At 41.5% G+C, this 14,903-nt stretch overlaps 1 protein-coding gene across 2 annotated transcripts in view; it reads left to right on the forward strand.

The window, feature by feature from the left end:
* FAF1 (Fas associated factor 1) overlaps nt 1-14,903 on the forward strand; it is a 1,925,838-nt gene that overhangs the window by 1,198,305 nt on the left and 712,630 nt on the right. The gene's annotated exons all lie outside the window — the stretch shown is intronic.

Consider the following 14,903-nt stretch of genomic DNA (forward strand, 5'->3'; position numbering starts at 1 on the left):
ATGGGATTTGAGTTTCAGATGCACCCACAAATGCAATCACAGTTTGTTCACTTATAAGAGGTTTGATGTGTCAAATGGCTCCAGAGCCCAGCGAGTCAACTTAAGACTTAGGTTGAAAAGGTAAACTCTCCTTTACCCCTCTGTGTCTATGAATAGAGTAGTGGGGACTCACAGAAATTCCTGTATGTTATAGGTGTGGTGAGGTTGATAAAGGCTCATCACATGCAACGTTTTAGAATTACTTTTACATGCCTCTGACCATTCCCACAAACTGGTTATTTTCAGTACAATTCCATTCTGAGGGAGTACAAGATCTTCATGGCTCCTGGATGGCCATCTTCTTGTAGATGACAACCACATGTTCTTAAGTCCAGACTTGCTTTTTGTCCTCTGGTCAGGTCCAACTCAGTTCCAGACTGGATACACACTTCCTTATTCTTCCAAGGCAGATCACACCAGCCGAGCTTCTATGGGATGTCTAGGCTTGGTAGAAGCTTTGATCAAAGGGACTACTCACCTGGTTCTGCAAGTGCAGTAGACCAACTCCTTAAAATCAAGACTGAATACAATGTGCTCCTTCAAGGGCAATATAGCATTGGTTTTGAGTTGTGGCACTGGTAGTAAACCATGAAAAATAACAAGTCAAGCTTTCTTTAAAATGTGAGATGTACTTCAATTCGGGCAGGGTGAATCCTTGCAGTTTTTTTCCTCAGGCTTTTGTAGTGGAAAGGAGGGGGCAGGCACCACCTGGCCAATAAATGTCTTTTCTGAGAGTACCCAGCCAGATCCTCCAGCCAAGGTCTCAGTGCTAGGAGAAACAAAATAAAACAAGGGTCACAGCAATGCTGTGGCATTGTTGCTGGACAGATTAATTGGGCCATGCAACAATAAAATGTGTATTCCGTACTCCAGCCTGGCATCTGTGTCTTCTCAATGAAGCAGGCCCCAGGGACTGCAGAATGTAGGGTGCCATGTCTACCTACTTGTGTAACAATCACCATGTTATCCTTAGCACACTATTCACTTTTTACATAGACTCCCTCAGGCTTAATTCACCATTCCTCCCCCACCTGCCATATCTGGCTGAACTCGGAATGCAATGTCATAGAATAGTTATTTAAGTGTAGGAAGAAGGTAATGAGAAACAGGTTTATTTATAGAAAATTTTAGGGCAATAAAGGCATCACAGAAGAATTTAAAAAAGGTGGTCATACCACCTTTTCTTCCAGAGGGTCATCTGTTATGATGTTATATTTGTAGAGCACTCAATCACCGGGTGGGTGGGATTTTATGGCACTTAAGCCAGAGCAGCTTGGTCAGGCCTAGGGCTAAGTTGATGGAGTCTACTTGAAGAGCCATTTGAGAATTTGAGTAAGATGTAGGGTGCTGTAGGTGAGTGGTGGGTGTATAAGTGGTGCAGGAGAACACCCTCTTTGGTGTTGTGTGGTGGGGTTGAGAGCACGGAGGGTTGCGGCAGGGTAGGGCAAGTCAAGGGTTCCTGGCACTAGGCGCAGGTGGGTCAAGAATGGGTGCCAACGGGCTTACCTTTGCCATGCCTTCAGTGCGTCTGTGCTGTAGCTGCCGTTCAGTAGGTGTGTGAGAGGGGAGGAGAGCAGGGGGTGGAGGGGGACAGGAAGCGAAAGAGCACAGGAGGTGGTAATTGTAAAGAGTGTACATGGGGCCAAAAAGAGTGTGGGGAAAAGCAAAAAAAGGCACAAGATAAGGCGTGAAAACAGCAACAGTGGGTGCAAAAAACACCAAATTGAGCGAAAAAGTGCAATTAACGCTTAAGAAGAGAGCGGAGAAAAGTGGGAGAAAACCAAGTGCTCAAACGAAACGAGTTGAGAGCATGAGTGAGGAGTGAGAAAGGACACTGTGAGAAAGTGAGTAAACTGAGTGAAGGCACTAAGGCAGCTAGACGCAGGAAAACAGAGGTGCAGAAAGTACTGAGAAGTGGGGAGAAACAGCTGCAAAAGAAGGCAAACAGACAAAAACAGAAACAGGGCAATAACATAGGCACAAAAAAGTACCAAAAAGAGTCAGAGAGACCGTGCCCGATAGTGGACAACATCCGGAGAGGGAAGCAGTAAGCCTCCCACACACTGGAGTGAGGTCTGAAACGGCCTTGCCTGGTTTGCCCACCAGGCACAGGTAAATCCTGGATGATGGCCAGCACCTACTTAATCTTGTGTACTTCTTTGCAAGTTAACTAAGAGTAGGCAATTCACAATGAGATGTGTTATGCAGTCATGAATTAAATGTATTTCTTTAGAACTACGTAGACTGTCATGAAGCCTGAAAGCTACCTGAGCATACTTGTTGTCCTCTTTGGCTTTAGTGGTCATCAGCGGAGGCTATCCTTTGCACCCAGTGTTGTGGCGACGGTTAGGAATTTCCTCTAGTGATGTTCAAGAAAAGTAAGGGCTTGTGTCACTACTTTTCTGGGGTGTTACCACCTAAAGGACCTGTGTGACCGATGGGCAGGCCTGTGACAATTTGACGAGTGAACATTAAAGGCAGTGGCAAGTTAATATATATTTTTTTGCAGATGTAGGTTTGGAAAAAGAGCCCCTTTACGTTATTGATGCTGAGGTCAGATACCAAATGGAAAAGGTTCTATCAACACAAAGTGGCAAATAAGGAAAATTACAGGAGCCGGCAAAGAAGCAGGGTCATTAGGTTCCAGTGGATTCAGCTGCATGAGAGCTCCTATGACCTTTCCGCAACAAGAAAATATACGCTTTTCAGGAAATGACTCTGCTGTGTTATCTGGCCCTCCTCATGTCCTAGACAAATTCTCCCACTGTAACTCAGAGGAAGTGGCAAAAGCCATGTCCAAAATCAAGTCTGGTTCACCTACTGATCCCGTACCATTGAGATTCCTTTCAATCATCGCTCCAGTGCTGTTGGATGATCTCACCGACCTATTTAACAGGTCATTTTCACAATCTCAGGTCCCTAAGATTTGGAAAGCCGCCAGAGTCAGGCCAATTCTCAAAAAAGCAACCGCAGATCCCAAACTCCCCTCCAATTAGCGTCCTATTTCACTTCTTCCTTATTTTGGGAAGATGCTTGAATTGATGGTCAATTAACAACTTGTCAACCATATGGAGAGTCATGGAGTACTGGACCCTTCAGTGGCGCCCATAGTACTGAGACAGCTCTGGTTGAAATGACAGATAACATCAAGCTGACTCTAGACAAAGGGCAGTCATCTTTCCTCGTTCTGCTGGACCTATCAGCAGCCTTTGACACTATCTCCCACAGCATTCTCGAACTTCGGCTCTGGGAGATTGGTGTCAGAGGGGAGGCCCTGAAGTGACTGAGGAGCTATTTAACAGATCGAGGCACGACGGTCCAGATTGCCAATACCATCTCACGTAGCCGACTGTTAAGGATGGGAGTTCCGCAGGGCTCCATCCTGAGCCAAACACTCTTTAATCTTTACCTGACCCTGCTGGCCAGGGTGATCAGATCTTACGGCTTTGATGTTGTATCATATGCTGACGATACTCAGAACTTGATCATCCTAGAACCATACCCTATTGAAACAAAGTCACATTTCAAAAAGTGTATGTCTCATGTTGACAGATGGATGAGCACAAACCATCTGCAGGTAAATGTAGGCAAAACTGAGATCGTACTGTTTGGCAAGGCTCAAGAGCATTGGTCAGACAAGTGGTGGCCTCCAAATCTTGGCTCATGTCCCACTTCAAACCAGACAGTACGGAATTTAGGAATACTACTGGACAACAAATTATGATTGAAAAATCAAATTAATCCTATCATAGGTTCCTCTTTTGGAATCATGCGTAACTTACGCAAAGTTTTCAAATGGATTCCAATGGAAGCCAGAAAACCATTAGTCCCGGGTTTGGTCATAAATCGCATGGACTACGGAAATGCCCTGCTGTCTCAATAAATTAAGACCTTTTGCCTAGGCTTCAGATTCTTCAAAACACGGCGGCTAGGCTGGTGCTTAACCTTCCTCCAAGATCTCCTTCAGCCCCTAACCTGAGACTTCTTCACTGGCTTCCTGTGAAGAAGAGAATTAATTTTAAGACTCTTTGTCTAACACATAAAAGTATGTACGGAAGAGGTCCAGGGTACTGGGTAAATAACCTAACCTGGTACCAGCCTCGCAGGATTCTGCGCGCTAGTAATGAACGTCTTCTCACACCCCTCAGAATCCTTGCAACTAGATATGGAGGAAGGTCCTTTTCTATTCTGTGCACTAGTTCTTTGGAACAAACTATCTTTATATTTACACACCATCACTGACCACAACTGTTTTCGTAGGAATCTAAAGACTTAGCTGTTCGATAACGAACTGCTTCCCCTTACCTGAGTCGACCCAGGAGTTTTGTCCGCAAGCGCCTTGAGACCTTTGGGTGATTTGTGTGCTAAACAAATGCCACTAATTTTATTTGATTTTTGATATATGATCAAGGCAGGCAGTAGGGAGAGATGTATGAGCTGTTTGGATGGGTGCCAGTGGAGAAATGTTCAGTTGGAGTCACAGGCCAGAAAAATTGGATTTCTGCAAGCCTTTGATAACCACAGTGGAAGGTGCGTCATGAGGTTTGAGAGAGACTTCTCAAGAGATCAGCTTTGAGGTGTTTCTTCTCGTGGAGTGAAAAATCATCTGCTTCATAAATGACCACCCTGAAGGCTGGTGCAGACCAGGATGGTGCACTGCTTTCTTATACTGCAAAACCTGCCAGTTGTGCTTCTCGGTTATGTTTGTGCGCGGCTTTAGCACCCTTGGTTACTCGGACACCTGACATAATACAGTAAAAATGCTCTCTAAATCATGGGCTTTAAAAGTAAACACTTTCCGCCGTTTAAAAAAAAAATGATATACGCGCATCGGACATATATATGCATTTCTATCAAATGATATTTATCATTTTGTGTTTAAGTTTTATCATGAATGGTGGTCTCCTGGAACTCGTCTGAGCCTCAGAAAGCTACATTTTCATAACATCTGATGCTTTAACAGCGTTCGGCTTGTGTTGAGGAAACTTCAACAGTTTCTCTAGTGTTTTTTCGCGGTCTGTGCTCAGTGAAAGGCAGACAGCCAAGGCATCCGCTTACCACAAAGCAGCATCACCACAAAGGAAAGATTAAGGCTTTAGAGAGAGGTCAATGTGGGTTTTTCTCTAACTAAACACTGTCCTAAAGTTTCCTTGTGGAAAAATAATGAAGTCATCTAAGAGTTTTTAAAGATTTTTTATTCCTTTTCCACCGGCTGCATTCGCTTGTCTTCCCAGCATGGGTGTTTAATCTTTCGAGGCTCTGTGAATTGGTCCAAATGAATAAGTGGTGAGCTCTCTCCAGGAGCTGGGGGTTTATTCTAAGACCCTAATCACTGAGTAAACACATCTCTGCCCCCCGCCTCTTACAATGGGAGAGATTCTAGCACAGTAACCTGGATATTGCAGGGACCTGCGCTTTGAAATGCAGAGTGCTTGAGCCGTTAAACAGACAGTGCCTGATCTTTTTCTGCCAGCTTTTCCTTCTTTTTTAAATTAAACATTACAGAAAGAGATGGGAGTTTTATTGCTTTATATTGTGCATCAGTGCCCCTGGATTTCCAAGTTTAGTTTCGGTCAACAATGTTGGCTGTGGTGATGTGGGACTTGCATGTGAGGATTATTAATGTTCTTTTAAGGCGCTTGGGGTTTGTTTCGAAGGTAGATATATATATATATATTGTTTTAATGAAGGCAGATCTGAATGTAAATTGCTAATCTCTTATCCAAAGTTGAATCCTTGGTTCACGTTCTAGAATTAGACACGTTTTAAAAAGCGATTGGACGGCGCTATGTGCCTCAGAATTCCTATTAGCGGCCTTTTTGCAAAAGGCTTGAATCTGTAGCCAGGCGTGTTATGAAAGTGCTTGCATGCTTACCTGGTTCAAGTAGAACTGGCATGCAGTTACACGTCACAGCACATATATAAAGTAGCAGATTTGATTCAGCAGTAACAAGTGAAGAAGCATTGAATGTTCACATTTTAATTGCATTTGAAAGTGTATGCAGTTCATATAGAATCTACATGTATCTATACATGAAACCACATTATTTAAGGTAATGCATCTTATTTCAATTGTTTCCACTTGAAAAAGTATTAGAGAGCCATCATTTTTAGTAGCAAATTTTTATATGTATGCAGGATTGCCATTAGTGTGTTTCACTAACTTGTGACCCACACACTTTTTATGGATAGGATACTGAGTTTTATATTATCAGCGTTTTTATATATATGTGACCTAGACCCCGTGTGGGGCCGAAGCATGTTATTTTTCTCTGCCAAACAATACCTTATCACTGTAACCAGAGTGGCTCATAATTTTCTGCTGGAGGGGTGGAATATCTGCATTTTCGAATGTACATATATCAGCAAATGTGGCTTTACGAACTCCTAGTGGCTATCTCATCACAAAACATACTGTTTGTGTATATATGTTGAGGTATTGTCGCAGTGGCAGCTATGATTTAATTTCTGCAGCAGCGGGAGAATTTTTTAAGTGATGGAATGTAAAAACATGCCCCGATTTGAGGTGCACAAGTCCATCTTCCCAAAAGTGGTTATGGTTGCTGGGATCGTACTGCGGGAAGTTTCATTCTAAAAAGCCATATGACTCCTTTTCTAGCACATTTGTGACAGATATTACCTGAAAAGCCAGTGGAGTTGAAGGGGTGCTTATGAAATATTCGTTACCGAGTTATACTTACAACCTTGGTACGCAGTTTAAACTGGTCTGTCGTTTTTCAAAATGTATTGAGCATCTTTTTTTTTCCCTTCTTTACTTTTCCCATCAATGAACTTGAATTTGCATTTCTCTAGTTCTTACTATCCCTTACAAGGGGTTGAAGTGCTTTATTATGTGTAGCGCACTACTCGGAGACCCAGAGTTTGTGGTCAGTCCATTGGTTATTGGGGTTAGCCTTGCATGGAAAAAACCCATTAATTTTATCTAGTTTCTTTGTGGTACATTAATGACTGAGGTGTGAGCTTTCAGGGGCTATGTGTGAATCAAATGCTTGCTGGAATTATTGTTAGGTTGCAGGGATATGGTTTCAAAAAAGAAATTAAGACAGGCAAGAGATTTAGAGTAATTTAGTTACAAAAGAGGTGTGCATATGGTAAAAGGGGAGGAGAAGTGCGTTAAAAAAAATAAGAGCGAGAAAAAAATGCATTTCGTTCAAGATTTTTAACGATACAGCAGGTGGAGACTTATTGCAATACCACTCAATCCATGAATGTAAACCTGCAGAAAAAAAGTTATAAATTCTGCTCTAAAGGCATCTGACTTCCAATAGACTTTCTAAAAGCACTTAACTTTTAAAAAGATGACAGACAATGGACGCACTGCAAAAACCAAGCCCAGTGCGTGTTCAGACATCTTTACGCGTGACTGTGAAGCAGTGTGACATTGAAGCATATACCAGTACTCATAATGAACCATTTTTGACACCACCCCCATTGCCCACTATATGCATTGCAAGGAATAATTTCAAAACCATACAAAATCCTGTGTACCCACTGAAGAAGTATACTTAATACAATATAAAGCATTACTACAGGTTCTACAAATCATTTTACACCATACATAAAAATGTATTATGTAAACACCCATCAACTTAATATATAACAAGACAGATGATTAATACGTTGTAGCAGTGCATGTTTCTAAACCATTCATTAACTTGTTCAGAAGGTTTAGTGCCCTGCATCCACATGAACACCATGCCCCACAGAACAGACACCATGTTCAGCAGAGCAGGGGCGTAGCTTGGTCAGTGAGATTGGTTAGGGAGTAAGCTTCAGATTTCCCAACAATCACGCTGGCATATCTTGTCAAACTACATTATGAGTAGTGGGGCGCGAGGGGGGCTTAGTAGGCAGTGGAAAGAGCGAGGAGGATGTGGATTGTTAGGCATACTTAAAATACAATAGTTTTCAAACTAGCCAACAATTAGGTAAGATGAGAGAGATTGTGTGTTTTTTCAGTGTGGGCATGTAAACATCCAGGGTGAAATCCGACAGATAACTCGCCATACCTGTCTGAAAGCACCTGTACCCAGCTATTTATTACAGAATATATTTTTTAGGGGGCTGTAACGCCCCAAACACCCCCCCCCTAAAGCGACACCTCTGCTGCCGAATGAATATGTTGTGTGGTCACCATGACTGTACTGCATTCACCTCACCTTCTAAGTACCTACCCGGTCACATAGTATTATTGACAATCTACTTGGAATGGAGGCATTGAGAGGTATACAAATCTCACTATCACCAGACTTGGAAAAAATAATGATGCAAATCTTACACGTTCATTCAGTAGTGCAATCACTCAGTTTACAGAATCATATCAGGACTGCAACACAGCCCAATTGCACTTTTGCTGCTCAGCTATAAGACAGCAGTGGTGATAATATCACAATAAACATTATCAAGACAGATCATATAATGCCTATACTCTGTGGTCAAACAACAGTGACGACAAACATTTTCTGGTACCAATTAGGTAAGCAAAACTTTCCCAAACTCAGCAGTAATTATCATTTAAATATCTGTTTCAAATATCAGCAATGCAACCATTTTGTCCCTAAACTGTAGAGAAGACATTTTCCTATCAATACAAACTTCGTTGATAAAGACACATTTTTATTCAACCAAAGGTTTGTCATTTTCAGGTGAAAAATAAAATGTTGCCCCAACATTCCATCTGTTCATTCTTAGTAAATATCTCCTTGGACCACAATTGTCAGCCTGTCATTGTCATTAAATGTTCTAGTGTATTACTCCGAGTAGTCCACATGGGATCAAAGCTAAACCAATCATGAAGCCCCAACAGTCATTCTGCCCCTCCTGGAAGGCAGTTGGGAGGGGCTCCCTTCCAGTCTACCCCTTCCTTCCCCAGGAGGGATAGAAAGCCCCCTACACCCAAGCATGTTTGGTTTGATAAAAAAGAATGTGGTGGAGGCAGACCCATTAGGCTACATCCCATTCCTAAAGTCCCAACAGTGTAACCCTTCTTCCCAGGTGGAAGATTGGAGGATTTACTCTCACTCTGCTTACGGGAGGGGGGCAGAAAGTCCACAATGTTACAGATATTTAAAAAACAAAGAAAGAAATAAGGTGGAGGCCAGCTAGCTGTCCTAACAGACTGCCCCGCATTCCTAAAGCTCCAACAGTCTTACTGCCCCCTGGGCCCTAGAACATCACAATGGCAAGCAAGAGAAAGTTTGGATTCTTTTGGGTATAGGTTTGACATTTTGGCCGGCAGATGGGGCGGGAGGGAGGGTAAACTACAATTTCCTCTCACTTGCCTTGGTGAATGGTTGCAATATTGGGCTTCATATCAGCTACCAACCAGAGAACCCTATGAACACTGGGCATTTCTGAAGGCAAGTGACTAAGATAAATCCAGGATTGTGTGGCATGTGCATCTTATTAGGTTGTCATACCTGGAATGCCTTACAAACCTCAAACTTAAATTGTAATCACACATTTTTTTCAAATTTTTCTAGGGTGAAAGTTCAAACTCTATGGGAATCTAGAATATTCCTAGCCACCCAATTTTCCGGCACTTGCATGGAGGTGGGCTTAAATGGGGAATAAGTAAACATGGCTGACCTGGAGTAAACACATGACAATTAGGTTAGAGCCCATAAAAATGCAAAAAAGTATCATAAGACCAGGGATATTTTATTCTTTATTATGAATATAGTATTAAAAAAACATTCAGAGATGGCCACCAGTTAGGTTGCCTTATGTTTTTTTACATATATTTTTATTAATAAAGAATGTGAAACCCACTCAAACTGACTGCCTGCCTGCTTTGGCAGCACACGCATTGGCAAAACCAACAGCTTCGTTGACAGCCAAGAAATGCCATAACTGCAACAAATGGACGGAATGCTGACAACGTAAACATTCTCCCCCAGTCAAGAGATCTGGGTTAAATCCATTGTTCTTTTGCCAACTATGCAACCCGAGTTTGGACCCAGCCATATGCAAATCAGTCTTGACCCTGTGCTCAAAGGAACAGTCCAGACCGAACTGCCAAGCCCTGAACTGGAAACAAGCATCCTGGAACCAGTTTCGGTGCGTGCCAATTTCTTGTTGTTAACTTCTCTCCTTTGCCGTGTTTTAAACATCTATCCCCTAACAGGACTAGGAGAAAGTGAAAGCCTTCTTATTCCACTTTTTATTGCATTGAATATTTATCCTGCACTGATGATATGTGGAATTGGATATTGTGGTGATTGGGCATTTTCCAATGCAACTGACTCTAAAAAGATGAGCTATAAAATGTAATAAATCAGTTGTAAGATATGTCATGTTTAAACGTTTTCAGTATAACACAATTCAGTCTGTTAAGTTGGGCTTTCAATGAAGTTATCGCGTTGAACTATTTTAAAAATATAAATGTAATTGTTGACTAAATTGTGGAGGACATAGTGAAAGATCCTATGCTGATAAAAATAGCCTTGCTCATGGTACTCCCAAACCTAGGCTATACCGTACAACCTGTAAGGAACTGAGACCGAATGTCACCCCAAATGGAGAGGTGCCTACCACAAAAGCTTAGTTCTCAAGGTAAAGGGGGCTAATAACGGACCAGGACGGGTGGATGAGTAGAAGTATTGAAAGTTATTAACTGAAAGAGCACATAACAGCTCTATACTCCTCTTCGCTTGGTAATCCACTTACATTGAACACATTATTAGACAAGACACGAGAGAGGTTTCATTCTCATGAAGGCAGGGGAAAAATACTCCCATTCTTTAAATCTCATGTTTTTTTGTGTGGTTTAAATATAAAACACAGGGCGTCACAAATGTGCGTGGTTTACATTATACATCAGTATTTCAAACATATTTAATACCCTTTAGCCCCACATTATACCGGATATTGTTAAATACAAGTGACATACTTGATATAGGCCCTTTTATCTTGTATTGCATACTGTTGTATTTTATATTGTACTGAGAGTTTACAGTATGCCATTGCTTTAATTGTCACGTTTGAGTTTTAGTTAGTGAGGTTAATAATTAGTGATGCTATTTTGGTCTTGTACACACTGTGGTAAATAAAAAACTAATTATTTACGCTGTCGGAATTTCTATAATTACCCAAGAAATGGTAATACATAAAATGAGGAGCAGAGTCCGTGGTCTTCGAGTTGAAAGGGTTTTATTCCAGAACTCGAGTTAAGGGAGAGCTCCTTCACCAAGCGGGTTCAGGAGTAGTCTGCTTTACTTGGAACATAACAGCACTTATATACATTATGAGTACAATCAAAAGAAGGAGTTCCCCCGGACTTGATTCAATCATTCATGATGTAATCATACGGAAGACATAGCATGCTTGTTCTTGTTTAAAGAATAACTTGGATTACATCTACACATAGACAAACATATTGCATTGGAGTGATTGTGGTGACAAGTTACAGAGTTACAGGGTCGTTTCTGTCGGAAAGGTAAAGTGGACGAGGCATTGTGCGTTCTTTACTTCTTACACAAGGGCGGTGATGTCTCACAATGGTATATGTGTGCAGCTGGGAGGAAGGAGAATGGGCTGTGGTTAACTATTCTTCTTCATGGCTGTCTCGTGTGCTTGATCAGGTTTTCCCTTGATTGTTGACCTAACCCGTGGCTGCCCCCGCAAGCTGAGAGATCATTGACGAGTGAGAGCTGCTGCTCGTTCTGTGACAGAGTTGGAGAGGGGGGTTTTGGCGAGCCAACCATCTTAACTGACTCCGTTCTGGTCTAAGGGAAAATATCGAACGGGACGGAAACCCGTAAGATACACGATGACTGGCCATTATTTTCTTTGCATGTGCCAATACAACGAAGAGAAAAATAGGCAAGAGGGGGTATAACAGGATCTGTGCTTGAAGTAGGAAAATCGGCTTGCCTGGTCGGTGTTAGGGTGAATAGGGTGCATGATGGGACACCAGGCGGAAAAGGGAGTTTTTTTAGTCAACTTCCACAACACTATGGTCATTGTTGACGGACTGGCATGATGTTTTCTTACTTTGAATTAATAAGTATATTTGCAGTGGGCCACATATATTCTTGGGTCGGGTTAGGTGATTGTAGCGAAGCATATAGTTTAGAGGTTTCATTACAGAATATAAGATCTTTTAACCATACGTTTATGGTACGAGGAGGTGGACCTTTTCACCCCATCTGATATCCACCTGTCTCTTCGTTAGCTGTAGTGGCAGGGAGGGAAAGGTCAATAAGGTACATTGACCAGTTTCAGCATAGCCTAGTAGAGGAGTTTGGATAGACGTTGGAATAGAGAGGGTAGTCATTGTGCTCAATCCCTGTATTATTTCCGACCAACATGCATGTTTTGGTTGACATTCCCATGCCAAGTGTATGAAGTCCATGTATTTGTATTGGTTGCAATTAGGGCTTTGCCTTCGGCCTCACGTAGACAGGTGCTGAGGTGTATTTTAAACTTAAACTATGCAGGAACACGTAAGAAGAATCAAGCAAGCACTGTCTGCTATCAATGGAAATTTCCTTTGTTTGTGGGCAACTGTAAATCCACTATTCGCTGACCAAGGTCTACCTCCCTGTCACTTTGCAGTGGGTTGAGTCTGTTTTTGTGTGAGAATATATAGCTGTGTGATCATTTTCACATCTACTAATGGTAGTAAGGGCATATGTCGGCGAAGAAACTGGTTGTAGTTCACCTGAATAGGATGGTAATATTGATAGAGCTGCTGCTCTAATTCTAGAGTATGGAAATAAGTCTAGAGGGTTGGTGTCTACTGTGTCATTGATTTCTTGTAGTTTGACGAACGTACCTTCTCTGAATAGGTTCTGAATAGGTCATCGCGTGTATGTCTATTTAATTGTGCTCTAGCTTTAGTCTCTCTTGTCATCAGGAAGAGTCGATTTTCTGCAAGTGGGGTAATGGGTATTTATATAATTGTATTGCCCACATGATCACCTGGTGCTTTTCCAGGCCTCTTGGTGTTTTTTAACTGCATTTGGCTCTGTGGACTGTCCATTTTTTACAAGCCAGAGTACAGTTTTTAGCGTGGTTGATACAGCAGGTCTGTCTCTACATTTAGGTGTGATATAGGTGCCATAAATAATTATTGTGCTTGTACGCAATAATAATATAATTCCATATCAGGAGCAGCCATGCTTCTTTTATCATACAGTTGTATTAATGCTTCCAATTTACACAGGCCTGATTGCTCGACCACATTAGATGTGTTAGCAGTGAGTTTAAATTATCAAAACAAAAAGGCTGAAGGGAGTGGAATATTGTTGTCATTATAACCATTTTCATAAATCCTATCTTCCCTGCAGCAGATAGTGTTAGTTTGATCCAGTAGTTTACTAAGGTAGTGAGCTTGTCTTCGAAAGTGCCTTAGTTGTTTCTGATTGTTAATTCTGCGTCATGTCATACTTGTATGCTCCAGTATTTTATTGTCTTGTCTTCGCACACTAAAGGGAAATCCAGTTAAAATTTGCTGTTAGCCATGTGGAATTGGGACATCAGATTTGCTCTAGTCCTAGCGTAAATGGTCTAATGACTCGGGAAGGATTAGGAACAGGGTTTTTGTAAAGCGCAGTGTGTCATCTGCATACAGTGACTTCGGTATTTATTTATTTTTCCCATTAAAGTGTATGTCCTTCATGCTGTGTGTTGTAGCGATACACCTAATAGTGCCGCTGCTAGGGCAACAATCATGGGGGGTGGTGGAAGGAACAGTCTGTCTTGTTCCCTCTGTGATCTCTACGCTGTTTGATGTTTTAATCCTCTTGGTGGGCTTCATGTATAGAAACCCACGATGTGGGTTATGTACCAGCTATGAGGGATACGGCCTTCCTAGACATTCGAGAGAGTACTACATTTTGTCTTACTTCTTCAAACATTGATAATAAGTGTGGTATCAGAATCTCTATATATTCTTTCTAAAACTTGACTGAGATAACATTGCTAATTGAAACCTTGCTTTTTCTGCAACTTTCATTTCTTCTGCTGTGATAGGTGCAGATAGCATTTCTCTGTTCATTTTATAACCATGTAAGGTCAATGGGTTCAAAGTATTGTAGTATCTTGTTGTTATGAGAGGTTTGTCATGAAATGTATAGCTGTTTTGTATGTATCTGAGTGTTGTTGTCATTAAGTATGAACCCTATCTCATCTGCCTCTTGTGGTTTTTGTTTAATAAGTCTTGTAACGGTCTTACTAGGCCTTTTGCCATCCGCTTATGTAGGTACTAACTGTAGTGTACTTGCCTATGAACTTTTTTACCTCCTTATATGTTCTTTGAAATTCAGCAATATTTCATTAATACTGGTAAAGATATTATTGTCTGACTTTACAATTAGGTGTGCCTCTAGTGTTTTAAACCTTTTTTTAAATTAGGTTTGTCAGGCGAGAGCTTATAAGCTTAAGCATGTCTTTGTGATATCATTGACACCAATTTGCTCTTTTATGGCTCTTCTTAATACTCCAGGGTTGAAAACTGTGTTAATTTTATTAGCGAAGTATTTACTGATTTCCTTTCTCATTTCTGTTTGGAGCAAATTGTCTAGTAAGGCCATTATAGGGAATCTCCTAACGTATTTGGGGGCCTTTGTCCTGGGATGCATATTATCAGTCTTGGTGGGAGAGTGAGTGGTCTTATAATGTTTTGGGGATATTTTTAATATTTTTCATCCATCTTTGTATATTTTTAGTGCCGAGCAAATAGTCGATTCTAGGGGTTGTGTTGTGTATGGAGGAGTTACAGGGTGTAGTCCTGATCTTTAGGGTGTCGCGTTCGTCAGATGCCTAAAGTGTTGTGAGCATATTTGTATTAAAGCCTTGGCCATGTTGAGAGTTGCTGTCCATATTGCCCCTGTTTTATC

This window comes from Lissotriton helveticus, chromosome 1_2, assembly GCF_964261635.1.
Source record: "Lissotriton helveticus chromosome 1_2, aLisHel1.1, whole genome shotgun sequence".
NCBI lineage: Eukaryota > Metazoa > Chordata > Amphibia > Caudata > Salamandridae > Lissotriton > Lissotriton helveticus.